The following is a 24,773-nucleotide window of genomic DNA, read 5'->3' on the forward strand; positions in this document are numbered from 1 at the left end:
TGCCAACACAAATTATACAAGGCTTTATTTGCTCCTGCCCTGACTAGTGATTGGCTTTTAAGCCTTTTTAAGCAATACATCCCTGAACCACTTACATTGGGTCCAAAAGCGGACTCTGCTTTCTCACCAGGTCTCCCAGGAGATGTTGAGTGAAAACACGTTTCAGTTTTTGACAAATGCTTCTGATTCTATTTGGAATCCAGTTGATGCTCATTGTGACCCCGTGCAGATTCATGCATAATCGCTTCACAAGGCAGTGAGTCATCAGAGCAGTTTTGCACACTTGTCAAACTCTGCCAGGCCATTCCCTCAGTTTCATTGACCCAGTGTAGAATTCACCTTGAAACCTCCACAATTGTTTGCTTTTCTACAAGGTAAGAACAGAGTGCACCATTCCCAGCGGCACTGCAATGCTAGGTCGATGCGTGGAGAGAAGGGAGCAAGCTCCAAATTTCTGCTCCTCTTGCCAAAAATCTGCTTAATATGTAGTCCTCATATAGAGGACATATCAGATATTAAACTGATAAGAACAGATACTACACTTGATCTTAGCCAAAAGGCCGAGAAGCGATAATCCACAAGTGTTGGATGTCCAAGCCAACCTCTTGGCACAAATCTCCCTTGCTGTGGTACCCCGTTTGTAGGTGTGCATAACAATGGCTGCTCATCACCTCCGCCCAAGCTCTCCTTTGTGGACACCTGATTGCTGACCTAGACAGCTCTTTGACTTTTCACAATTTCATAAGGCTCAGCCATACAGCAAAGCCTGCCAAAAATAGATTCAACTCACGTTTGTTCCTCTCCACGGAAGTCTTTAGTAAAAGGCGAAAGACTTGTGCGTTATGAAGAGAAACCAGAGTCAGCATGGCCCTCTGCTCGAGAGCAGCGGTGGAGCCTCTCGGTCACAGTCACCACCTTCGCGGTGGGCCTCTCTTTGCTTTCCGCATGTCAGATTCTAGTATACAACATTCCCACCACGCCCCCATCTGCCAACACAAATTATACAAGGCTTTATTTGCTCCTGCCCTGACTAGTGATTGGCTTTTAAGCCTTTTTAAGCAATACATCCCTGAACCACTTACATTGGGTCCAAAAGCGGACTCTGCTTTCTCACCAAGTCTCCCAGGAGATGTTGAGTGAAAACACGTTTCAGTTTTTGACAAATGCTTCTGATTCTATTTGGAATCCAGTTGATGCTCATTGTGACCCCGTGCAGATTCATGCATAATCGCTTCACAAGGCAGTGAGTCATCAGAGCAGTTTTGCACACTTGTCAAACTCTGCCAGGCCATTCCCTCAGTTTCATTGACCCAGTGTAGAATTCACCTTGAAACCTCCACAATTGTTTGAGTGTTTGCTTTTCTACAAGGTAAGAACAGAGTGCACCGTTCCCAGCGGCACTGCAATGCTAGGTCGATGCGTGGAGAGAAGGGAGCAAGCTCCAAATTTCTGCTCCTCTTGCCAAAAATCTGCTTAATATGTAGTCCTCATATAGAGGACATATCAGATATTAAACTGATAAGAACAGATACTACACTTGATCTTAGCCAAAAGGCCGAGAAGCGATAATCCACAAGTGTTGGATGTCCACGCCAACCTCTTGGCACAAATCTCCCTTGCTGTGGTACCCCGTTTGTAGGTGTGCGTAACAATGGCTCATGACCTCCGCCCAAGCTCTCCTTTGTGGACACCTGATTGCTGACCTAGACAGCTCTTTGACTTTTCACAATTTCATAAGGCTCAGCCATACAGCAAAGCCTGCCAAAAATAGATTCAACTCATGTTTGTTCCTCTCCACGGAAGTCTTTAGTAAAAGGCGAAAGACTTGTGCGTTATGAAGAGAAACCAGAGTCAGCATGGCCCTCTGCTTGAGAGCAGCGTTGGAGCCTCTCGGTCACAGTCACCACCTTCGCGGTGGGGTTTCTCTTTGCTTTCCGCATGTCAGATTCTAGTATACAACAGTCCACCACGCCCCCATCTGCCAACACAAATTATACAAGGCTTTATTTGCTCCTGCCCTGACTAGTGATTGGCTTTTAAGCCTTTTTAAGCGATACATCCCTGAACCACTTACATTGGGTCCAAAAGCGGACTCTGCTTTCTCACCAAGTCTCCCAGGAGATGTTGAGTGAAAACACGTTTCAGTTTTTGACAAATGCTTCTGATTCTATTTGGAATCCAGTTGATGCTCATTGTGACCCTGTGCAGAGTCATGCATAATCACTTCACAAGGCAGTGAGTCATAAGAGCAGTTTTGCACACTTGTCAAACTCTGCCAGGCCATTCCCTCAGTTTCATTGACCCAGTGTAGAATTCACCTTGAAACCTCCACAATTGTTTGAGTGTTTGCTTTTCTACAAGGTAAGAACAGAGTGCACCGTTCCCAGCGGCACTGCAATGCTAGGTCGATGCGTGGAGAGAAGGGAGCAAGCTCCAAATTTCTGCTCCTCTTGCCAAAAATCTGCTTAATATGTAGTCCTCATATAGAGGACATATCAGATATTAAACTGATAAGAACAGATACTACACTTGATCTTAGCCAAAAGGCCGAGAAGCGATAATCCACAAGCGTTGGATGTCCAAGCTAACCTCTTGGCACAAATCTCCCTTGCTGTGGTACCCCGTTTGTAGGTGTGCATAACAATGGCTGCTCATCACCTCCGCCCAAGCTCTCCTTTGTGGACACCTGATTGCTGACCTAGACAGCTCTTTGACTTTTCACAATTTCATAAGGCTCAGCAAAACAGCAAAGCCTGCCAAAAATAGATTCAACTCATGTTTGTTCCTCTCCACGGAAGTCTTTAGTAAAAGGCGAAAGACTTGTGCGTTATGAAGAGAAACCAGAGTCAGCATGGCCCTCTGCTCGAGAGCAGCGGTGGAGCCTCTCGGTCACAGTCACCACCTTCGCGGTGGGCCTCTCTTTGCTTTCCGCATGTAAGATTCTAGTATACAACATTCCCACCACGCCCCCATCTGCCAACACAAATTATACAAGGCTTTATTTGCTCCTGCCCTGACTAGTGATTGGCTTTTAAGCCTTTTTAAGCAATACATCCCTGAACCACTTACATTGGGTCCAAAAGCGGACTCTGCTTTCTCACCAGGTCTCCCAGGAGATGTTGAGTGAAAACACGTTTCAGTTTTTGACAAATGCTTCTGATTCTATTTGGAATCCAGTTGATGCTCATTGTGACCCCGTGCAGATTCATGCATAATCGCTTCACAAGGCAGTGAGTCATCAGAGCAGTTTTGCACACTTGTCAAACTCTGCCAGGCCATTCCCTCAGTTTCATTGACCCAGTGTAGAATTCACCTTGAAACCTCCACAATTGTTTGAGTGTTTGCTTTTCTACAAGGTAAGAACAGAGTGCACCATTCCCAGCGGCACTGCAATGCTAGGTCGATGCGTGGAGAGAAGGGAGCAAGCTCCAAATTTCTGCTCCTCTTGCCAAAAATCTGCTTAATATGTAGTCCTCATATAGAGGACATATCAGATATTAAACTGATAAGAACAGATACTACACTTGATCTTAGCCAAAAGGCCGAGAAGCGATAATCCACAAGTGTTGGATGTCCAAGCCAACCTCTTGGCACAAATCTCCCTTGCTGTGGTACCCCGTTTGTAGGTGTGCATAACAATGGCTGCTCATCACCTCCGCCCAAGCTCTCCTTTGTGGACACCTGATTGCTGACCTAGACAGCTCTTTGACTTTTCACAATTTCATAAGGCTCAGCCATACAGCAAAGCCTGCCAAAAATAGATTCAACTCACGTTTGTTCCTCTCCACGGAAGTCTTTAGTAAAAGGCGAAAGACTTGTGCGTTATGAAGAGAAACCAGAGTCAGCATGGCCCTCTGCTCGAGAGCAGCGGTGGAGCCTCTCGGTCACAGTCACCACCTTCGCGGTGGGCCTCTCTTTGCTTTCCGCATGTCAGATTCTAGTATACAACATTCCCACCACGCCCCCATCTGCCAACACAAATTATACAAGGCTTTATTTGCTCCTGCCCTGACTAGTGATTGGCTTTTAAGCCTTTTTAAGCAATACATCCCTGAACCACTTACATTGGGTCCAAAAGCGGACTCTGCTTTCTCACCAAGTCTCCCAGGAGATGTTGAGTGAAAACACGTTTCAGTTTTTGACAAATGCTTCTGATTCTATTTGGAATCCAGTTGATGCTCATTCTGACCCCGTGCAGATTCATGCATAATCGCTTCACAAGGCAGTGAGTCATCAGAGCAGTTTTGCACACTTGTCAAACTCTGCCAGGCCATTCCCTCAGTTTCTTGACCCAGTGTAGAATTCACCTTGAAACCTCCACAATTGTTTGAGTGTTTGCTTTTCTACAAGGTAAGAACAGAGTGCACCGTTCCCAGCGGCACTGCAATGCTAGGTCGATGCGTGGAGAGAAGGGAGCAAGCTCCAAATTTCTGCTCCTCTTGCCAAAAATCTGCTTAATATGTAGTCCTCATATAGAGGACATATCAGATATTAAACTGATAAGAACAGATTTTTTTTTTTTTTTTTTTGGAATTTTTTTTTTTATTTAATTCACTCATGAGCAGTACAATACTTTACATTACAAAGATCATCATCTCTCCACATCTTAAGACCTCCAGAATTCTATCGGACTAAAAGAAAAGAGGAGGTACAATAAAAGACTCTTTCATGAGTTCAGTCTACAGATTGTCAAAAATAATTTTCCATCGATCTTTAATTGAGTCGATGCCCCATTTGCTCGCCTCCAATTTAAGTTTTCGCCGCATAATGTCTTCAATACTGTGTGTAGTGTTTTCTATCGACCACTTTTCCGTCTCATTTATTATACTACCTCTTACCTCCCATAACTTAGCCTTCACAATTGATGTAAGTTCTAAGGCTTTGCACACACCTTTGTCCCCCTCTAAACTAAAATCCATGAACAGAACTTTTTCCCAATTCACCTCTTTTAGAAACCCGAATCTTTGGCCCAATTTCTTCCACAATTGTTTTGCAAAAGGACATTCAAATAATGCATGTTCCACGGTTTCTACCCCATTGCATCCACGTCTTGGGCATATCCTATTTAATGTTAAATCATGATTAAATAGAGTATTCCTCACAGGTAATTTCCTATGAAGCACCAACCAATTAAAATCTCTTAATCTGTTTTCTAGACTCTTGCATTGGGTTCTTCTCCACACGTCACTATGAACATGCAAACCATCTTTAGGGTCAAACTTAGCAATCAACGTTTCATACAGCTTTTTGTGATTAACTACTGAATCTCTTTTCCAACACTCCTTGTATTTCTTTGCCCAACTTACCATTTTTTTATAATGATCTGGCATGACCTCTGCTTTCGGAAAACTGTTTTCCCATTTCGCCACAAGAGGTCTCAGATGGATAGAGAGCCAGAATTTAATCAATGGTTGGCATTTGTGTTCAGGTGGGTTTAACATTATTCTACATGTATTTGAAAAAAACAAAACTTTGAACTTCAAACCTAAATTTGGCATGTCCCTACCACCTCTTTCGACCGGCTGATACATTGTAGCTCTTTTAATGTATTCATACCCTCCCCATATGAACTGAAACAGAGATTTTTGAAGTTTTAAACAAACTAAAGCCGGCATGGGGAAAATATAAGCCACATGAAGTAATGTCGGCAATAAATCAGATTTAATAACCAAAATCTTACCACTAATGGACAGCCTTCTTAATTTCCACATATTTAGTTTTTTCAGCACTTTTCCCAATTTTGTCTCCCAATTAGTTTCTCCATCATTGTTATTTCCAAAGGATATTCCCAGTAAAGTCATTGGCCCCGCACACAGAGAGAACCCTAAAGGGTTATCAACTCTGTCCTTCCACTTTCCAAAGTATTTGATTTGGGATTTTCCTGTATTGACTCTAGAACCAGAAGCAACTGAGAATGTGTCGATGACCTGCATAGCTTCGCGCAGACAGAAATCATCTTTTAAATACAGTACAGTGTCATCTGCATACTGGGATATGGTCAAGGATTCACCACCAGGCAGCTGTATACCCTTGATGTTAACATTTTTCCTGATTGCACATGCCAGCGTTTCAATGAATAGCACATACAAGGGGGCTGTTGCTGGACATCCCTGTCTGACCCCTCTGGTTTGTTTAAAGAATTCACCAAGGTTGCCATTAACATTAACACTGCTTCCGACTTCTGTGTATAAAATCCTCAACCAACTCCTGAATCTAGCACCGAAGCCAAATTTCTTTAGTGTCCTAAACAAAAAATTGTGATCAACTCTGTCAAAGGCTTTTTCCTGGTCAAGACTGAGGACAATTAGTGGTATATTTCTGTCCTGAGAATAAGATAGTATATCTCTATGCATTTGTAAATTCCAGTTTAGTTGCCTGCCAGGTACTGCACATGTCTGATCTGAGCCGATGATTAAGGGTAGAGCTGACACCAAACGGTTTGTCAAAACCTTACTAAAAATCTTATAATCTGTACAAAGCATTGTTAGAGGCCTGTAGTTTGATATTTTGTTGACATCACCTTTTTTAAACAGCAGGGATATCACCCCTTTTCTCATGGATTCCCCCATAATCCCAGATGTACATATATAAGTGAACAACTCTAACAGCCATGACCCAATGTCTTCCCAAAATATTATATAAAATTCTTTTGTGATCCCATCTATTCCTGGCACCTTGCCCTTTTTCAAAGACATGGTTGCCCTCAGGATTTCTTCTAAAGTAAAATCTTTATCTAGCTCTGTTCTCAGATCTTCAGGTATGAATCTGTCTATATTGTCTAACAATGTTGCACCTTTCATGTAGTCAACCTTTTCTGCTTTAAAAAACGTAGAAAAATGATTAGAGATAACTTGAGCAATCCCATCAGGATCGTTAATCTCCTCACCTGTTTCATTTAAAACGGAAACTATGCTCCTCCTCTTTGCCTGTGCTTTGGACTGTCTAAAGAAGTAGGGAGAACACTTTTCGTCACTCTCCCACTTCTCTCTAAGACACCGGAATTTATAGGCCTCTGCTCTGTTGTGAAAAAATAACCTCTGTTTATCTTGCAAATGTTTCAGCAAGTCCTTATCAATTTGTCCACCTGCATTTCTCTGTTCCATTAATTTATTTATGGCTTTTTGCAGTCGGTAGTATAATTTAAATTCCTCTTTCCTTGATTCTTTTGAGTAATTCTGTGTGTAGTATCTAATACGCAGCTTTGTGCTTTCCCACCATTCACAGACATTTTCATAAAATACTCTCATATGAAAGCAATCTTTTAGAAAACACTTTAATGCTACCCTAAACTGCTGGAGCTCTAGAATATTGTTGTTTAATTTCCAATACCCTTTACCATTTTTGATCATCATTGAGGTTAGTTTTACTGAGAGCATGTTGTGATCTGTGTAAAAAACTGGTGATACTTTCGCCCCTGTCACCTGAAATTCTACCGGACAAAATATATAGTCTATCCTACTCTTCGCCCCTCTACTATTTGACCATGTGAAGCCAAGATCGTCTGGGTTAGCTTTTTTATATGAATCCACCAAATTATACTTTGTAACAATATTTATTAAACTGGCCTCGGCCTTGCTGCCCTCACTTTGGGAATTGAAGTCTCCTCCAATTACCACATGGCGGTTGGTCATGAAAGCAGTGTCAAGACTAAGAAAAAGCTCCCTTCTCTCCTTTGGAGAAGAGTGGGCATATATGTTAATAACTCTTAACCCCTTTCCCTTCCAGTCAATATCTGTTACCAAAACCCTCCCCTGTACCACTGAAAAACTGCCAACCACTTGGACTTCATTATTCCCACATAGTGTTCCCACCCCAGATGAATGGACCCCCCCAATGCTCCACCTAGATTCACCTTTGGTCCACTCTTTTGAGAATAGGTTCACGTCGTCTTCATTTTTCAAGTGGACCTCTTGCAAAAGGCATAAAGAAAAGTTGATTGAACATAAATGAGAAAAGACCACTTCCCTTTTGGCCTTGTTCCTCAAACCTCTAACATTTATGGAAACTATATGTAATGAGGACATTCTGGTAAATGAGGAATGAGACAAAAAACAAAACAAACAAACAAACCATCAAAGACGAGACACTGTGTTTTCTCTAATTTTCAACTTCACAGTCAAATTCAATGCCTTCCCTATGTGTCTTTTCCTCGGGCACCGCGTGCCCTGAGTTGGGGGTATTACCCTCTGGAAGCAATGAGCATTGCTCTGAAACCAAATCCCTGTCAGAGTTGTTCGGAGCCAGGGACTCCACCAGGACACACCCGGACGGGGGCATGCTGCCGTCAGAGTCTGTCACCTCAGTCTGCACTGGAATTTGTCCATGTTCTCCACCCTCCAGCCCATCCACCCTGGCAGCAGCCTTCACATCCTGATCGCTGTTCACCTGCAGCCCCTCCATCTCCCCTTCCTCCTGCGACTCCTCCACAACCTCAGAAAGAACACTGAACACGCTATCCACTCCCAGGGGCACAGCGCTTGTCTCGATCCTCCTTTTTTTCCCCTTGCCTCCCCTGCTTTCCACTGTGGTCCACTCAGGAACAGGTTGGCTCTCATCTGAGGTTGTAGTCTCCTCCCCCTTCTTCTTCTCTGGGGGAGGTGCTCGTTCAGGTGGATCAACCACATTTGCCTCAATCTCATTGTCCACAAACATTTGATCAATTACCTCGTTAATTGCTCTCAGGGAGGAGGCATCAGGATCTTCGCACATTGGTCGCCTTACAATGCTTGCATAGGAGGAGCGGACCTCAGGGCAGTGCTTAAATAAATGTCCTTCAGACCCACAAAGATTGCATTTTCTGGAACGGTCACAAGTCCCCATTTTGTGTCCTAGACCCTTGCAATTTCTGCACCTCACCTGCGTGCAGGATTCTGCCGTGTGACCAAAGTCTGTGCATTTTCTGCAGTAAATAGGCTGGCCCGAGTAGTACAGATATCCTCTATTTGTGCCTATGGTGAAGGAGGCAGGGGGGTGGTGGTAGCCATCGTGACCATCTGGGTCATCCTTCAGCCGCACACGACATTGTCTTTTTCCAGTCCAAACGTCAAGAGAGTCCCTGATTTCCCTCATGCTCGAAATCACTGTCACATGCTTAGAAAGGAAGTATCTGGTTGCTTCTTCAGTTACCCAGGGATTATAGTTATGAATTGTGATAACACGCTCACCAGTTCGGCAAAGGCTTTGAATCTGGTACTCCCTCAGTGGTCCATCAGCCAAACGATCAGCCAACCTTTTCGTTTCCTCCATCTTGGTGAGATTATAGAACGTAACATCAAAAAAACGGTCGGTGGCATTTCTCTGCAAGCAGAGGAGGTCATCTATCTTGAGGGACAAGGCTCCAAAAAGAATATTAACTCCAAATTCTCTCCTATCCAAAAAAACTTCAGTACTCTTCCAAATGAATCTCAAAGTATTTTTCAGCACGGGAAGTCCCTGCTGTGAAACTGTTGCTGACGTCATTATGACAATCCACGTCCGCAAACCCTTCTCACCTGGCTAGATCTTAGCCAAAAGGCCGAGAAGCGATAATCCACAAGTGTTGGATGTCCACGCCAACCTCTTGGCACAAATCTCCCTTGCTGTGGTACCCCGTTTGTAGGTGTGCGTAACAATGGCTCATGACCTCCGCCCAAGCTCTCCTTTGTGGACACCTGATTGCTGACCTAGACAGCTCTTTGACTTTTCACAATTTCATAAGGCTCAGCCACACAGCAAAGCCTGCCAAAAATAGATTCAACTCATGTTTGTTCCTCTCCACGGAAGTCTTTAGTAAAAGGCGAAAGACTTGTGCGTTATGAAGAGAAACCAGAGTCAGCATGGCCCTCTGCTTGAGAGCAGCGTTGGAGCCTCTCGGTCACAGTCACCACCTTCGCGGTGGGGTTTCTCTTTGCTTTCCGCATGTCAGATTCTAGTATACAACAGTCCACCACGCCCCCATCTGCCAACACAAATTATACAAGGCTTTATTTGCTCTTGCCCTGACTAGTGATTGGCTTTTAAGCCTTTTTAAGCGATACATCCCTGAACCACTTACATTGGGTCCAAAAGCGGACTCTGCTTTCTCACCAAGTCTCCCAGGAGATGTTGAGTGAAAAAACGTTTCAGTTTTTGACAAACGCTTCTGATTCTATTTGGAATCCAGTTGATGCTCATTGTGACCCCGTGCAGAGTCATGCATAATCACTTCACAAGGCAGTGAGTCATAAGAGCAGTTTTGCACACTTGTCAAACTCTGCCAGGCCATTCCCTCAGTTTCATTGACCCAGTGTAGAATTCACCTTGAAACCTCCACAATTGTTTGAGTGTTTGCTTTTCTACAAGGTAAGAACAGAGTGCACCGTTCCCAGCGGCACTGCAATGCTAGGTCGATGCGTGGAGAGAAGGGAGCAAGCTCCAAATTTCTGCTCCTCTTGCCAAAAATCTGCTTAATATGTAGTCCTCATATAGAGGACATATCAGATATTAAACTGATAAGAACAGATACTACACTTGATCTTAGCCAAAAGGCCGAGAAGCGATAATCCACAAGTGTTGGATGTCCAAGCTAACCTCTTGGCACAAATCTCCCTTGCTGTGGTACCCCGTTTGTAGGTGTGCATAACAATGGCTGCTCATCACCTCCGCCCAAGCTCTCCTTTGTGGACACCTGATTGCTGACCTAGACAGCTCTTTGACTTTTCACAATTTCATAAGGCTCAGCCATACAGCAAAGCCTGCCAAAAATAGATTCAACTCATGTTTGTTCCTCTCCACGGAAGTCTTTAGTAAAAGGCGAAAGACTTGTGCGTTATGAAGAGAAACCAGAGTCAGCATGGCCCTCTGCTCGAGAGCAGCGGTGGAGCCTCTCGGTCACAGTCACCACCTTCGCGGTGGGCCTCTCTTTGCTTTCCGCATGTCAGATTCTAGTATACAACATTCCCACCACGCCCCCATCTGCCAACACAAATTATACAAGGTTTTATTTGCTCCTGCCCTGACTAATGATTGGCTTTTAAGCCTTTTTAAGCAATACATCCCTGAACCACTTACATTGGGTCCAAAAGCGGACTCTGCTTTCTCACCAAGTCTCCCAGGAGATGTTGAGTGAAAACACGTTTCAGTTTTTGACAAATGCTTCTGATTCTATTTGGAATCCAGTTGATGCTCAGTGTGACCCCGTGCAGAGTCATGCATAATCACTTCACAAGGCAGTGAGTCATAAGAGCAGTTTTGCACACTTGTCAAACTCTGCCAGGCCATTCCCTCAGTTTCATTGACCCAGTGTAGAATTCACCTTGAAACCTCCACAATTGTTTGAGTGTTTGCTTTTCTACAAGGTAAGAACAGAGTGCACCGTTCCCAGCGGCACTGCAATGCTAGGTCGATGCGTGGAGAGAAGGGAGCAAGCTCCAAATTTCTGCTCCTCTTGCCAAAAATCTGCTTAATATGTAGTCCTCATATAGAGGACATATCAGATATTAAACTGATAAGAACAGATACTACACTTGATCTTAGCCAAAAGGCCGAGAAGCGATAATCCACAAGTGTTGGATGTCCAAGCCAACCTCTTGGCACAAATCTCCCTTGCTGTGGTACCCCGTTTGTAGGTGTGCATAACAATGGCTGCTCATCACCTCCGCCCAAGCTCTCCTTTGTGGACACCTGATTGCTGACCTAGACAGCTCTTTGACTTTTCACAATTTCATAAGGCTCAGCCATACAGCAAAGCCTGCCAAAAATAGATTCAACTCACGTTTGTTCCTCTCCACGGAAGTCTTTAGTAAAAGGCGAAAGACTTGTGCGTTATGAAGAGAAACCAGAGTCAGCATGGCCCTCTGCTCGAGAGCAGCGGTGGAGCCTCTCGGTCACAGTCACCACCTTCGCGGTGGGCCTCTCTTTGCTTTCCGCATGTCAGATTCTAGTATACAACATTCCCACCACGCCCCCATCTGCCAACACAAATTATACAAGGCTTTATTTGCTCCTGCCCTGACTAGTGATTGGCTTTTAAGCCTTTTTAAGCAATACATCCCTGAACCACTTACATTGGGTCCAAAAGCGGACTCTGCTTTCTCACCAAGTCTCCCAGGAGATGTTGAGTGAAAACACGTTTCAGTTTTTGACAAATGCTTCTGATTCTATTTGGAATCCAGTTGATGCTCATTGTGACCCCGTGCAGATTCATGCATAATCGCTTCACAAGGCAGTGAGTCATCAGAGCAGTTTTGCACACTTGTCAAACTCTGCCAGGCCATTCCCTCAGTTTCATTGACCCAGTGTAGAATTCACCTTGAAACCTCCACAATTGTTTGAGTGTTTGCTTTTCTACAAGGTAAGAACAGAGTGCACCGTTCCCAGCGGCACTGCAATGCTAGGTCGATGCGTGGAGAGAAGGGAGCAAGCTCCAAATTTCTGCTCCTCTTGCCAAAAATCTGCTTAATATGTAGTCCTCATATAGAGGACATATCAGATATTAAACTGATAAGAACAGATACTACACTTGATCTTAGCCAAAAGGCCGAGAAGCGATAATCCACAAGTGTTGGATGTCCACGACAACCTCTTGGCACAAATCTCCCTTGCTGTGGTACCCCGTTTGTAGGTGTGCGTAACAATGGCTCATGACCTCCGCCCAAGCTCTCCTTTGTGGACACCTGATTGCTGACCTAGACAGCTCTTTGACTTTTCACAATTTCATAAGGCTCAGCCATACAGCAAAGCCTGCCAAAGATAGATTCAACTCATGTTTGTTCCTCTCCACGGAAGTCTTTAGTAAAAGGCGAAAGACTTGTGCGTTATGAAGAGAAACCAGAGTCAGCATGGCCCTCTGCTCGAGAGCAGCGGTGGAGCCTCTCGGTCACAGTCACCACCTTCGCGGTGGGCCTCTCTTTGCTTTCCGCATGTCAGATTCTAGTATACAACATTCCCACCACGCCCCCATCTGCCAACACAAATTATACAAGGCTTTATTTGCTCCTGCCCTGACTAGTGATTGGCTTTTAAGCCTTTTTAAGCAATACATCCCTGAACCACTTACATTGGGTCCAAAAGCGGACTCTGCTTTCTCACCAGGTCTCCCAGGAGATGTTGAGTGAAAACACGTTTCAGTTTTTGACAAATGCTTCTGATTCTATTTGGAATCCAGTTGATGCTCATTGTGACCCCGTGCAGATTCATGCATAATCGCTTCACAAGGCAGTGAGTCATCAGAGCAGTTTTGCACACTTGTCAAACTCTGCCAGGCCATTCCCTCAGTTTCATTGACCCAGTGTAGAATTCACCTTGAAACCTCCACAATTGTTTGAGTGTTTGCTTTTCTACAAGGTAAGAACAGAGTGCACCGTTCCCAGCGGCACTGCAATGCTAGGTCGATGCGTGGAGAGAAGGGAGCAAGCTCCAAATTTCTGCTCCTCTTGCCAAAAATCTGCTTAATATGTAGTCCTCATATAGAGGACATATCAGATATTAAACTGATAAGAACAGATACTACACTTGATCTTAGCCAAAAGGCCGAGAAGCGATAATCCACAAGTGTTGGATGTCCAAGCCAACCTCTTGGCACAAATCTCCCTTGCTGTGGTACCCCGTTTGTAGGTGTGCGTAACAATGGCTGCTCATCACCTCCGCCCAAGCTCTCCTTTGTGGACACCTGATTGCAGACCTAGACAGCTCTTTGACTTTTCACAATTTCATAAGGCTCAGCCATACAGCAAAGCCTGCCAAAAATAGATTCAACTCATGTTTGTTCCTCTCCACGGAAGTCTTTAGTAAAAGGCGAAAGACTTGTGCGTTATGAAGAGAAACCAGAGTCAGCATGGCCCTCTGCTCGAGAGCAGCGGTGGAGCCTCTCGGTCACAGTCACCACCTTCGCGGTGGGCCTCTCTTTGCTTTCCGCATGTTAGATTCTAGTATACAACATTCCCACCACGCCCCCATCTGCCAACACAAATTATACAAGGCTTTATTTGCTCCTGCCCTGACTAGTGATTGGCTTTTAAGCCTTTTTAAGCAATACATCCCTGAACCACTTACATTGGGTCCAAAAGCGGACTCTGCTTTCTCACCAAGTCTCCCAGGAGATGTTGAGTGAAAACACGTTTCAGTTTTTGACAAATGCTTCTGATTCTATTTGGAATCCAGTTGATGCTCATTGTGACCCCGTGCAGATTCATGCATAATCGCTTCACAAGGCAGTGAGTCATCAGAGCAGTTTTGCACACTTGTCAAACTCTGCCAGGCCATTCCCTCAGTTTCATTGACCCAGTGTAGAATTCACCTTGAAACCTCCACAATTGTTTGAGTGTTTGCTTTTCTACAAGGTAAGAACAGAGTGCACCGTTCCCAGCGGCACTGCAATGCTAGGTCGATGCGTGGAGAGAAGGGAGCAAGCTCCAAATTTCTGCTCCTCTTGCCAAAAATCTGCTTAATATGTAGTCCTCATATAGAGGACATATCAGATATTAAACTGATAAGAACAGATACTACACTTGATCTTAGCCAAAAGGCCGAGAAGCGATAATCCACAAGTGTTGGATGTCCAAGCCAACCTCTTGGCACAAATCTCCCTTGCTGTGGTACCCCGTTTGTAGGTGTGCGTAACAATGGCTCATGACCTCCGCCCAAGCTCTCCTTTGTGGACACCTGATTGCTGACCTAGACAGCTCTTTGACTTTTCACAATTTCATAAGGCTCAGCCATACAGCAAAGCCTGCCAAAAATAGATTCAACTCATGTTTGTTCCTCTCCACGGAAGTCTTTAGTAAAAGGCGAAAGACTTGTGCGTTATGAAGAGAAACCAGAGTCAGCATGGCCCTCTGCTTGAGAGCAGCGTTGGAGCCTCTCGGTCACAGTCACCACCTTCGCGGTGGGGTTTCTCTTTGCTTTCCGCATGTCAGATTCTAGTATACAACAGTCCACCACGCCCCCATCTGCCAACACAAATTATACAAGGCTTTATTTGCTCCTGCCCTGACTAGTGATTGGCTTTTAAGCCTTTTTAAGCGATACATCCCTGAACCACTTACATTGGGTCCAAAAGCGGACTCTGCTTTCTCACCAAGTCTCCCAGGAGATGTTGAGTGAAAACACGTTTCAGTTTTTGACAAATGCTTCTGATTCTATTTGGAATCCAGTTGATGCTCATTGTGACCCCGTGCAGAGTCATGCATAATCACTTCACAAGGCAGTGAGTCATAAGAGCAGTTTTGCACACTTGTCAAACTCTGCCAGGCCATTCCCTCAGTTTCATTGACCCAGTGTAGAATTCACCTTGAAACCTCCACAATTGTTTGAGTGTTTGCTTTTCTACAAGGTAAGAACAGAGTGCACCGTTCCCAGCGGCACTGCAATGCTAGGTCGATGCGTGGAGAGAAGGGAGCAAGCTCCAAATTTCTGCTCCTCTTGCCAAAAATCTGCTTAATATGTAGTCCTCATATAGAGGACATATCAGATATTAAACTGATAAGAACAGATACTACACTTGATCTTAGCCAAAAGGCCGAGAAGCGGTAATAGTGTTGGATGTCCAAGCCAACCTCTTGGCACAAATCTCCCTTGCTGTGGTACCCCGTTTGTAGGTGTGCATAACAATGGCTGCTCATCACCTCCGCCCAAGCTCTCCTTTGTGGACACCTGATTGCTGACCTATACAGCTCTTTGACTTTTCACAATTTCATAAGGCTCAGCCATACAGCAAAGCCTGCCAAAAATAGATTCAACTCATGTTTGTTCCTCTCCACGGAAGTCTTTAGTAAAAGGCAAAAGACTTGTGCGTTATGAAGAGAAACCAGAGTCAGCATGGCCCTCTGCTCGAGAGCAGCGGTGGAGCCTCTCGGTCACAGTCACCACCTTCGCGGTGGGCCTCTCTTTGCTTTCCGCATGTCAGATTCTAGTATACAACATTCCCACCACGCCCCCATCTGCCAACACAAATTATACAAGGCTTTATTTGCTCCTGCCCTGACTAGTGATTGGCTTTTAAGCCTTTTTAAGCGATACATCCCTGAACCACTTACATTGGGTCCAAAAGCGGACTCTGCTTTCTCACCAAGTCTCCCAGGAGATGTTGAGTGAAAAAACGTTTCAGTTTTTGACAAACGCTTCTGATTCTATTTGGAATCTAGTTGATGCTCATTGTGACCCCGTGCAGAGTCATGCATGATCGCTTTACAAGGCAGTGAGTCATAAGAGCAGTTTTGCACACTTGTCAAACTCTGCCAGGCCATTCCCTCAGTTTCATTGACCCAGTGTAGAATTCACCTTGAAACCTCCACAATTGTTTGAGTGTTTGCTTTTCTACAAGGTAAGAACAGAGTGCACCGTTCCCAGCGGCACTGCAATGCTAGGTCGATGCGTGGAGAGAAGGGAGCAAGCTCCAAATTTCTGCTCCTCTTGCCAAAAATCTGCTTAATATGTAGTCCTCATATAGAGGACATATCAGATATTAAACTGATAAGAACAGATACTACACTTGATCTTAGCCAAAAGGCCGAGAAGCGATAATCCACAAGTGTTGGATGTCCAAGCTAACCTCTTGGCACAAATCTCCCTTGCTGTGGTACCCCGTTTGTAGGTGTGCATAACAATGGCTGCTCATCACCTCCGCCCAAGCTCTCCTTTGTGGACACCTGATTGCTGACCTAGACAGCTCTTTGACTTTTCACAATTTCATAAGGCTCAGCCATACAGCAAAGCCTGCCAAAAATAGATTCAACTCATGTTTGTTCCTCTCCACGGAAGTCTTTAGTAAAAGGCGAAAGACTTGTGCGTTATGAAGAGAAACCAGAGTCAGCATGGCCCTCTGCTTGAGAGCAGCGTTGGAGCCTCTCGGTCACAGTCACCACCTTCGCGGTGGGGTTTCTCTTTGCTTTCCGCATGTCAGATTCTAGTATACAACAGTCCACCACGCCCCCATCTGCCAACACAAATTATACAAGGCTTTATTTGCTCCTGCCCTGACTAGTGATTGGCTTTTAAGCCTTTTTAAGCGATACATCCCTGAACCACTTACATTGGGTCCAAAAGCGGACTCTGCTTTCTCACCAAGTCTCCCAGGAGATGTTGAGTGAAAACACGTTTCAGTTTTTGACAAATGCTTCTGATTCTATTTGGAATCCAGTTGATGCTCATTGTGACCCCGTGCAGAGTCATGCATAATCACTTCACAAGGCAGTGAGTCATAAGAGCAGTTTTGCACACTTGTCAAACTCTGCCAGGCCATTCCCTCAGTTTCATTGACCCAGTGTAGAATTCACCTTGAAACCTCCACAATTGTTTGAGTGTTTGCTTTTCTACAAGGTAAGAACAGAGTGCACCGTTCCCAGCGGCACTGCAATGCTAGGTCGATGCGTGGAGAGAAGGGAGCAAGCTCCAAATTTCTGCTCCTCTTGCCAAAAATCTGCTTAATATGTAGTCCTCATATAGAGGACATATCAGATATTAAACTGATAAGAACAGATACTACACTTGATCTTAGCCAAAAGGCCGAGAAGCGGTAATAGTGTTGGATGTCCAAGCCAACCTCTTGGCACAAATCTCCCTTGCTGTGGTACCCCGTTTGTAGGTGTGCATAACAATGGCTGCTCATCACCTCCGCCCAAGCTCTCCTTTGTGGACACCTGATTGCTGACCTATACAGCTCTTTGACTTTTCACAATTTCATAAGGCTCAGCCATACAGCAAAGCCTGCCAAAAATAGATTCAACTCATGTTTGTTCCTCTCCACGGAAGTCTTTAGTAAAAGGCGAAAGACTTGTGCGTTATGAAGAGAAACCAGAGTCAGCATGGCCCTCAGCTCGAGAGCAGCGGTGGAGCCTCTCGGTCACAGTCACCACCTTCGCGGTGGGCCTCTCTTTGCTTTCCGCATGTCAGATTCTAGTATACAACATTCCCACCACGCCCCCATCTGCCAACACAAATTATACAAGGCTTTATTTGCTCCTGCCCTGACTAGTGATTGGCTTTTAAGCCTTTTTAAGCGATACATCCCTGAACCACTTACATTGGGTCCAAAAGCGGACTCTGCTTTCTCACCAAGTCTCCCAGGAGATGTTGAGTGAAAAAACGTTTCAGTTTTTGACAAACGCTTCTGATTCTATTTGGAATCTAGTTGATGCTCATTGTGACCCCGTGCAGAGTCATGCATGATCGCTTTACAAGGCAGTGAGTCATCAGAGCAGTTTTACACACTTGTCAAACTCTGCCAGGCCATTCCCTCAGTTTCATTGACCCAGTGTAGAATTCACCTTGAAACCTCCACAATTGTTTGAGTGTTTGCTTTTCTACAAGGTAAGAACAGAGTGCACCGTTCCCAGCGGCACTGCAATGCTAGGTCGATGCGTGGAGAGAAGGGAGCAAGCTCCAAATTTCTGCTCCTCTTGCCAAATATCTGCTTAATATGTAGTCCTCATATAGAGGACATATCAGATATTAAACTGATAAGAACAGATACTACACTTGATCTTAGCCAAAAGGCCGAGAAGCGATAATCCACAAGTGTTGGATGTCCAAGCCAACCTCTTGGCACAAATCTCCCTTGCTGTGGTACACCGTTTGTAGGTGTGCATTACAATGGCTGCTCATCACCTCCGCCCAAGCTCTCCTTTGTGGACACCTGATTGCTGACCTAGACAGCTCTTTCACTTTTCACAATTTCATAAGGCTCAGCCATACAGCAAAGCCTGCCAAAAATAGATTCAACTCATGTTTGTTCCTCTCCACGGAAGTCTTTAGTAAAAGGCGAAAGACTTGTGCGTTATGAAGAGAAACCAGAGTCAGCATGGCCCTCTGCTCGAGAGCAGCGGTGGAGCCTCTCGGTCACAGTCACCACCTTCGCGGTGGGCCTCTCTTTGCTTTCCGCATGTCAGATTCTAGTATACAACATTCCCACCACGCCCCCATCTGCCAACACAAATTATACAAGGCTTTATTTGCTCCTGCCCTGACTAGTGATTGGCTTTTAAGCCTTTTTAAGCGATACATCCCTGAACCACTTACATTGGGTCCAAAAGCGGACTCTGCTGTCTCACCAAGTCTCCCAGGAGATGTTGAGTGAAAAAACGTTTCAGTTTTTGACAAACGCTTCTGATTCTATTTGGAATCCAGTTGATGCTCATTGTGACCCCGTGCAGAGTCATGCATAATCACTTCACAAGGCAGTGAGTCATAAGAGCAGTTTTGCACACTTGTCAAACTCTGCCAGGCCATTCCCTCAGTTTCATTGACCCAGTGTAGAATTCACCTTGAAACCTCCACAATTGTTTGAGTGTTTGCTTTTCTACAAGGTAAGAACAGAGTGCACCGTTCCCAGCGGCACTGCAATGCTAGGTCGATGCGTGGAGAGAAGGGAGCAAGCTCCAAATTTCTGCTCCTCTTGCCAAAAATCTGCTTAATATGTAGTCCTCATATAGAGGACATATCAGATATTAAACTGATAAGAACAGATACTACACTTGATCTTAGCCAAAAGGCCGAGAAGCGATAATCCACAAGTGTTGGATGTCCAAGCTAACCTCTTGGCACAAATCTCCCTTGCTGTGGTACCCCGTTTGTAGGTGTGCATAACAATGGCTGCTCATCACCTCCGCCCAAGCTCTCCTTTGTGGACACCTGATTGCTGACCTAGACAGCTCTTTGACTTTTCACAATTTCATAAGGCTCAGCCATACAGCAAAGCCTGCCAAAAATAGATTCAACTCATGTTTGTTCCTCTCCACGGAAGTCTTTAGTAAAAGGCGAAAGACTTGTGCGTTATGAAGAGAAACCAGAGTCAGCATGGCCCTCTGCTCGAGAGCAGCGGTGGAGCCTCTCGGTCACAGTCACCACCTTCGCGGTGGGCCTCTCTTTGCTTTCCGCATGTCAGATTCTAGTATACAACATTCCCACCACGCCCCCATCTGCCAACACAAATTATACAAGGTTTTATTTGCTCCTGCCCTGACTAATGATTGGCTTTTAAGCCTTTTTAAGCAATACATCCCTGAACCACTTACATTGGGTCCAAAAGCGGACTCTGCTTTCTCACCAAGTCTCCCAGGAGATGTTGAGTGAAAACACGTTTCAGTTTTTGACAAATGCTTCTGATTCTATTTGGAATCCAGTTGATGCTCAGTGTGACCCCGTGCAGAGTCATGCATAATCACTTCACAAGGCAGTGAGTCATAAGAGCAGTTTTGCACACTTGTCAAACTCTGCCAGGCCATTCCCTCAGTTTCATTGACCCAGTGTAGAATTCACCTTGAAACCTTCACAATTGTTTGAGTGTTTGCTTTTCTACAAGGTAAGAACAGAGTGCACCGTTCCCAGCGGCACTGCAATGCTAGGTCGATGCGTGGAGAGAAGGGAGCAAGCTCCAACTTTCTGCTCCTCTTGCCAAAAATCTGCTTAATATGTAGTCCTCATATAGAGGACATATCAGATATTAAACTGATAAGAACAGATTTTTTTTTTTTTTTTTTTTTTTTGGAATTTTTTTTTATTTAATTCACTCATGAGCAGTACAATACTTTACATTACAAAGATCATCATCTCTCCACATCTTAAGACCTCCAGAATTCTATCGGACTAAAAGAAAATAAGAGGAGGTACAATAAAAGACTCTTTCATGAGTTCAGTCTACAGATTGTCAAAAATAATTTTCCATCGATCTTTAATTGAGTCGATGCCCCATTTGCTCGCCTCCAATTTAAGTTTTCGCCGCATAATGTCTTCAATACTGTGTGTAGTGTTTTCTATCGACCACTTTTCCGTCTCATTTATTATACTACCTCTTACCTCCCATAACTTAGCCTTCACAATTGATGTAAGTTCTAAGGCTTTGCACACACCTTTGTCCCCCTCTAAACTAAAATCCATGAACAGAACTTTTTCCCAATTCACCTCTTTTAGAAACCCGAATCTTTGGCCCAATTTCTTCCACAATTGTTTTGCAAAAGGACATTCAAATAATGCATGTTCCACGGTTTCTACCCCATTGCATCCACGTCTTGGGCATATCCTATTTAATGTTAAATCATGATTAAATAGAGTATTCCTCACAGGTAATTTCCTATGAAGCACCAACCAATTAAAATCTCTTAATCTGTTTTCTAGACTCTTGCATTGGGTTCTTCTCCACACGTCACTATGAACATGCAAACCATCTTTAGGGTCAAACTTAGCAATCAACGTTTCATACAGCTTTTTGTGATTAACTACTGAATCTCTTTTCCAACACTCCTTGTATTTCTTTGCCCAACTTATCATTTTTTTATAATGATCTGGCATGACCTCTGCTTTCGGAAAACTGTTTTCCCATTTCGCCACAAGAGGTCTCAGATGGATAGAGAGCCAGAATTTAATCAATGGTTGGCATTTGTGTTCAGGTGGGTTTAACATTATTCTACATGTATTTGAAAAAAACAAAACTTTGAACTTCAAACCTAAATTTGGCATGTCCCTACCACCTCTTTCGACCGGCTGATACATTGTAGCTCTTTTAATGTATTCATACCCTCCCCATATGAACTGAAACAGAGATTTTTGAAGTTTTAAACAAACTAAAGCCGGCATGGGGAAAATATAAGCCACATGAAGTAATGTCGGCAATAAATCAGATTTAATAACCAAAATCTTACCACTAATGGACAGCCTTCTTAATTTCCACATATTTAGTTTTTTCAGCACTTTTCCCAATTTTGTCTCCCAATTAGTTTCTCCATCATTGTTATTTCCAAAGGATATTCCCAGTAAAGTCATTGGCCCCGCACACAGAGAGAACCCTAAAGGGTTATCAACTCTGTCCTTCCACTTTCCAAAGTATTTGATTTGGGATTTTCCTGTATTGACTCTAGAACCAGAAGCAACTGAGAATGAGTCGATGACCTGCATAGCTTCGCGCAGACAGAAATCATCTTTTAAATACAGTACAGTGTCATCTGCATACTGGGATATGGTCAAGGATTCACCACCAGGCAGCTGTATACCCTTGATGTTAACATTTTTCCTGATTGCACATGCCAGCGTTTCAATGAATAGCACATACAAGGGGGCTGATGCTGGACATCCCTGTCTGACCCCTCTGGTTTGTTTAAAGAATTCACCAAGGTTGCCATTAACATTAACACTGCTTCCGACTTCTGTGTATAAAATCCTCAACCAACTCCTGAATCTAGCACCGAAGCCAAATTTCTTTAGTGTCCTAAACAAAAAATTGTGATCAACTCTGTCAAAGGCTTTTTCCTGGTCAAGACTGAGGACAATTAGTGGTATATTTCTGTCCTGAGAATAAGATAGTATATCTCTATGCATTTGTAAATTCCAGTTTAGTTGCCTGCCAGGTACTGCACATGTCTGATCTGAGCCGATGATTAAGGGTAGAGCTGACACCAAACGGTTTGTCAAAACCTTACTAAAAATCTTATAATCTGTACAAAGCATTGTTAGAGGCCTGTAGTTTGATATTTTGTTGACATCACCTTTTTTAAACAGCAGGGATATCACCCCTTTTCTCATGGATTCCCCCATAATCCCAGATGTACATATATAAGTGAACAACTCTAACAGCCATGACCCAATGTCTTCCCAAAATATTATATAAAATTCTTTTGTGATCCCATCTATTCCTGGCACCTTGCCATTTTTCAAAGACATGGTTGCCCTCAGGATTTCTTCTAAAGTAAAATCTTTATCTAGCTCTGTTCTCAGATCTTCAGGTATGAATCTGTCTATATTGTCTAACAATGTTGCACCTTTCATGTAGTCAACCTTTTCTGCTTTAAAAAACGTAGAAAAATGATTAGAGATAACTTGAGCAATCCCATCAGGATCGTTAATCTCCTCACCTGTTTCATTTAAAACGGAAACTATGCTCCTCCTCTTTGCCTGTGCTTTGGACTGTCTAAAGAAGTAGGGAGAACACTTTTCGTCACTCTCCCACTTCTCTCTAAGACACCGGAATTTATAGGCCTCTGCTCTGTTGTGAAAAAATAACCTCTGTTTATCTTGCAAATGTTTCAGCAAGTCCTTATCAATTTGTCCACCTGCATTTCTCTGTTCCATTAATTTATTTATGGCTTTTTGCAGTCGGTAGTATAATTTAAATTCCTCTTTCCTTGATTCTTTTGAGTAATTCTGTGTGTAGTATCTAATACGCAGCTTTGTGCTTTCCCACCATTCACAGACATTTTCATAAAATACTCTCATATGAAAGCAATCTTTTAGAAAACACTTTAATGCTACCCTAAACCGCTGGAGCTCTAGAATATTGTTGTTTAATTTCCAATACCCTTTACCATTTTTGATCATCATTGAGGTTAGTTTTACTGAGAGCATGTTGTGATCTGTGTAAAAAACTGGTGATACTTTCGCCCCTGTCACCTGAAATTCTACCGGACAAAATATATAGTCTATCCTACTCTTCGCCCCTCTACTATTTGACCATGTGAAGCCAAGATCGTCTGGGTTAGCTTTTTTATATGAATCCACCAAATTATACTTTGTAACAATATTTATTAAACTGGCCTCGGCCTTGCTGCCCTCACTTTGGGAATTGAAGTCTCCTCCAATTACCACATGGCGGTTGGTCATGAAAGCAGTGTCAAGACTAAGAAAAAGCTCCCTTCTCTCCTTTGGAGAAGAGTGGGCATATATGTTAATAACTCTTAACCCCTTTCCCTTCCAGTCAATATCTGTTACCAAAACCCTCCCCTGTACCACTGAAAAACTGCCAACCACTTGGACTTCATTATTCCCACATAGTGTTCCCACCCCAGATGAATGGACCCCCCCAATGCTCCACCTAGATTCACCTTTGGTCCACTCTTTTGAGAATAGGTTCATGTCGTCTTCATTTTTCAAGTGGACCTCTTGCAAAAGGCATAAAGAAAAGTTGATTGAACATAAATGAGAAAAGACCACTTCCCTTTTGGCCTTGTTCCTCAAACCTCTAACATTTATGGAAACTATATGTAATGAGGACATTCTGGTAAATGAGGAATGAGACAAAAAACAAAACAAACAAACAAACCATCAAAGACGAGACACTGTGTTTTCTCTAATTTTCAACTTCACAGTCAAATTCAATGCCTTCCCTATGTGTCTTTTCCTCGGGCACCGCGTGCCCTGAGTTGGGGGTATTACCCTCTGGAAGCAATGAGCATTGCTCTGAAACCAAATCCCTGTCAGAGTTGTTCGGAGCCAGGGACTCCACCAGGACACACCCGGACGGGGGCATGCTGCCGTCAGAGTCTGTCACCTCAGTCTGCACTGGAATTTGTCCATGTTCTCCACCCTCCAGCCCATCCACCCTGACAGCAGCCTTCACATCCTGATCGCTGTTCACCTGCAGCCCCTCCATCTCCCCTTCCTCCTGCGACTCCTCCACAACCTCAGAAAGAACACTGAACACGCTATCCACTCCCAGGGGCACAGCGCTTGTCTCGATCCTCCTTTTTTTCCCCTTGCCTCCCCTGCTTTCCACTGTGGTCCACTCAGGAACAGGTTGGCTCTCCTCTGAGGTTGTAGTCTCCTCCCCCTTCTTCTTCTCTGGGGGAGGTGCTCGTTCAGGTGGATCAACCACATTTGCCTCAATCTCATTGTCCACAAACATTTGATCAATTACCTCGTTAATTGCTCTCAGGGAGGAGGCATCAGGATCTTCGCACATTGGTCGCCTTACAATGCTTGCATAGGAGGAGCGGACCTCAGGGCAGTGCTTAAATAAATGTCCTTCAGACCCACAAAGATTGCATTTTCTGGAACGGTCACAAGTCCCCATTTTGTGTCCTAGACCCTTGCAATTTCTGCACCTCACCTGCGTG

At 44.1% G+C, this 24,773-nt stretch overlaps 31 non-coding genes across 31 annotated transcripts; all 31 read right to left on the reverse strand.

The window, feature by feature from the left end:
* Nucleotides 1–380: 380 nt before the first annotated feature.
* LOC133962660 (U2 spliceosomal RNA) lies at nucleotides 381–572 on the reverse strand. The gene has a single exon (XR_009922239.1). It is a non-coding gene; the product is annotated as a U2 spliceosomal RNA (small nuclear RNA).
* Nucleotides 573–749: 177 nt separating this feature from the next.
* On the reverse strand, nucleotides 750–862 carry LOC133963661 (U5 spliceosomal RNA). Its single transcript, XR_009923152.1, has one exon. It is a non-coding gene; the product is annotated as a U5 spliceosomal RNA (small nuclear RNA).
* Nucleotides 863–1,375: 513 nt separating this feature from the next.
* On the reverse strand, nucleotides 1,376–1,567 carry LOC133962567 (U2 spliceosomal RNA). The gene has a single exon (XR_009922151.1). It is a non-coding gene; the product is annotated as a U2 spliceosomal RNA (small nuclear RNA).
* A 174-nt stretch (nucleotides 1,568–1,741) lies between these two features.
* On the reverse strand, nucleotides 1,742–1,854 carry LOC133963584 (U5 spliceosomal RNA). The gene has a single exon (XR_009923078.1). It is a non-coding gene; the product is annotated as a U5 spliceosomal RNA (small nuclear RNA).
* A 513-nt stretch (nucleotides 1,855–2,367) lies between these two features.
* LOC133962568 (U2 spliceosomal RNA) lies at nucleotides 2,368–2,559 on the reverse strand. The gene has a single exon (XR_009922152.1). It is a non-coding gene; the product is annotated as a U2 spliceosomal RNA (small nuclear RNA).
* A 174-nt stretch (nucleotides 2,560–2,733) lies between these two features.
* On the reverse strand, nucleotides 2,734–2,849 carry LOC133963745 (U5 spliceosomal RNA). Its single transcript, XR_009923230.1, has one exon. It is a non-coding gene; the product is annotated as a U5 spliceosomal RNA (small nuclear RNA).
* Nucleotides 2,850–3,362: 513 nt separating this feature from the next.
* On the reverse strand, nucleotides 3,363–3,554 carry LOC133962661 (U2 spliceosomal RNA). The gene has a single exon (XR_009922240.1). It is a non-coding gene; the product is annotated as a U2 spliceosomal RNA (small nuclear RNA).
* Nucleotides 3,555–3,731: 177 nt separating this feature from the next.
* Nucleotides 3,732–3,844, reverse strand: LOC133963662 (U5 spliceosomal RNA). The gene has a single exon (XR_009923153.1). It is a non-coding gene; the product is annotated as a U5 spliceosomal RNA (small nuclear RNA).
* A 512-nt stretch (nucleotides 3,845–4,356) lies between these two features.
* On the reverse strand, nucleotides 4,357–4,538 carry LOC133963032 (U2 spliceosomal RNA). Its single transcript, XR_009922573.1, has one exon. It is a non-coding gene; the product is annotated as a U2 spliceosomal RNA (small nuclear RNA).
* Nucleotides 4,539–9,700: 5,162 nt separating this feature from the next.
* On the reverse strand, nucleotides 9,701–9,813 carry LOC133963688 (U5 spliceosomal RNA). Its single transcript, XR_009923178.1, has one exon. It is a non-coding gene; the product is annotated as a U5 spliceosomal RNA (small nuclear RNA).
* Nucleotides 9,814–10,326: 513 nt separating this feature from the next.
* Nucleotides 10,327–10,518, reverse strand: LOC133962569 (U2 spliceosomal RNA). The gene has a single exon (XR_009922153.1). It is a non-coding gene; the product is annotated as a U2 spliceosomal RNA (small nuclear RNA).
* A 177-nt stretch (nucleotides 10,519–10,695) lies between these two features.
* Nucleotides 10,696–10,808, reverse strand: LOC133963585 (U5 spliceosomal RNA). The gene has a single exon (XR_009923079.1). It is a non-coding gene; the product is annotated as a U5 spliceosomal RNA (small nuclear RNA).
* A 513-nt stretch (nucleotides 10,809–11,321) lies between these two features.
* Nucleotides 11,322–11,513, reverse strand: LOC133962571 (U2 spliceosomal RNA). Its single transcript, XR_009922155.1, has one exon. It is a non-coding gene; the product is annotated as a U2 spliceosomal RNA (small nuclear RNA).
* A 177-nt stretch (nucleotides 11,514–11,690) lies between these two features.
* On the reverse strand, nucleotides 11,691–11,803 carry LOC133963664 (U5 spliceosomal RNA). Its single transcript, XR_009923155.1, has one exon. It is a non-coding gene; the product is annotated as a U5 spliceosomal RNA (small nuclear RNA).
* A 513-nt stretch (nucleotides 11,804–12,316) lies between these two features.
* Nucleotides 12,317–12,508, reverse strand: LOC133962572 (U2 spliceosomal RNA). Its single transcript, XR_009922156.1, has one exon. It is a non-coding gene; the product is annotated as a U2 spliceosomal RNA (small nuclear RNA).
* Nucleotides 12,509–12,682: 174 nt separating this feature from the next.
* LOC133963697 (U5 spliceosomal RNA) lies at nucleotides 12,683–12,795 on the reverse strand. The gene has a single exon (XR_009923185.1). It is a non-coding gene; the product is annotated as a U5 spliceosomal RNA (small nuclear RNA).
* A 513-nt stretch (nucleotides 12,796–13,308) lies between these two features.
* On the reverse strand, nucleotides 13,309–13,500 carry LOC133962573 (U2 spliceosomal RNA). The gene has a single exon (XR_009922157.1). It is a non-coding gene; the product is annotated as a U2 spliceosomal RNA (small nuclear RNA).
* A 177-nt stretch (nucleotides 13,501–13,677) lies between these two features.
* Nucleotides 13,678–13,790, reverse strand: LOC133963586 (U5 spliceosomal RNA). The gene has a single exon (XR_009923080.1). It is a non-coding gene; the product is annotated as a U5 spliceosomal RNA (small nuclear RNA).
* A 513-nt stretch (nucleotides 13,791–14,303) lies between these two features.
* On the reverse strand, nucleotides 14,304–14,495 carry LOC133962574 (U2 spliceosomal RNA). The gene has a single exon (XR_009922158.1). It is a non-coding gene; the product is annotated as a U2 spliceosomal RNA (small nuclear RNA).
* Nucleotides 14,496–14,669: 174 nt separating this feature from the next.
* Nucleotides 14,670–14,782, reverse strand: LOC133963587 (U5 spliceosomal RNA). Its single transcript, XR_009923081.1, has one exon. It is a non-coding gene; the product is annotated as a U5 spliceosomal RNA (small nuclear RNA).
* Nucleotides 14,783–15,295: 513 nt separating this feature from the next.
* On the reverse strand, nucleotides 15,296–15,487 carry LOC133962668 (U2 spliceosomal RNA). Its single transcript, XR_009922247.1, has one exon. It is a non-coding gene; the product is annotated as a U2 spliceosomal RNA (small nuclear RNA).
* A 172-nt stretch (nucleotides 15,488–15,659) lies between these two features.
* Nucleotides 15,660–15,772, reverse strand: LOC133963626 (U5 spliceosomal RNA). Its single transcript, XR_009923119.1, has one exon. It is a non-coding gene; the product is annotated as a U5 spliceosomal RNA (small nuclear RNA).
* Nucleotides 15,773–16,285: 513 nt separating this feature from the next.
* On the reverse strand, nucleotides 16,286–16,477 carry LOC133962575 (U2 spliceosomal RNA). Its single transcript, XR_009922159.1, has one exon. It is a non-coding gene; the product is annotated as a U2 spliceosomal RNA (small nuclear RNA).
* A 177-nt stretch (nucleotides 16,478–16,654) lies between these two features.
* Nucleotides 16,655–16,767, reverse strand: LOC133963589 (U5 spliceosomal RNA). Its single transcript, XR_009923083.1, has one exon. It is a non-coding gene; the product is annotated as a U5 spliceosomal RNA (small nuclear RNA).
* A 513-nt stretch (nucleotides 16,768–17,280) lies between these two features.
* Nucleotides 17,281–17,472, reverse strand: LOC133962669 (U2 spliceosomal RNA). The gene has a single exon (XR_009922248.1). It is a non-coding gene; the product is annotated as a U2 spliceosomal RNA (small nuclear RNA).
* Nucleotides 17,473–17,644: 172 nt separating this feature from the next.
* LOC133963590 (U5 spliceosomal RNA) lies at nucleotides 17,645–17,757 on the reverse strand. The gene has a single exon (XR_009923084.1). It is a non-coding gene; the product is annotated as a U5 spliceosomal RNA (small nuclear RNA).
* A 513-nt stretch (nucleotides 17,758–18,270) lies between these two features.
* LOC133962731 (U2 spliceosomal RNA) lies at nucleotides 18,271–18,462 on the reverse strand. The gene has a single exon (XR_009922306.1). It is a non-coding gene; the product is annotated as a U2 spliceosomal RNA (small nuclear RNA).
* Nucleotides 18,463–18,639: 177 nt separating this feature from the next.
* On the reverse strand, nucleotides 18,640–18,752 carry LOC133963591 (U5 spliceosomal RNA). The gene has a single exon (XR_009923085.1). It is a non-coding gene; the product is annotated as a U5 spliceosomal RNA (small nuclear RNA).
* Nucleotides 18,753–19,265: 513 nt separating this feature from the next.
* On the reverse strand, nucleotides 19,266–19,457 carry LOC133962576 (U2 spliceosomal RNA). Its single transcript, XR_009922160.1, has one exon. It is a non-coding gene; the product is annotated as a U2 spliceosomal RNA (small nuclear RNA).
* Nucleotides 19,458–19,634: 177 nt separating this feature from the next.
* On the reverse strand, nucleotides 19,635–19,747 carry LOC133963592 (U5 spliceosomal RNA). Its single transcript, XR_009923086.1, has one exon. It is a non-coding gene; the product is annotated as a U5 spliceosomal RNA (small nuclear RNA).
* A 513-nt stretch (nucleotides 19,748–20,260) lies between these two features.
* LOC133963057 (U2 spliceosomal RNA) lies at nucleotides 20,261–20,447 on the reverse strand. The gene has a single exon (XR_009922596.1). It is a non-coding gene; the product is annotated as a U2 spliceosomal RNA (small nuclear RNA).
* Nucleotides 20,448–24,773: the final 4,326 nt, after the last annotated feature.

Source organism: Platichthys flesus, chromosome 10 (genome assembly GCF_949316205.1).
Source record: "Platichthys flesus chromosome 10, fPlaFle2.1, whole genome shotgun sequence".
NCBI classification, from domain to species: domain Eukaryota; kingdom Metazoa; phylum Chordata; class Actinopteri; order Pleuronectiformes; family Pleuronectidae; genus Platichthys; species Platichthys flesus.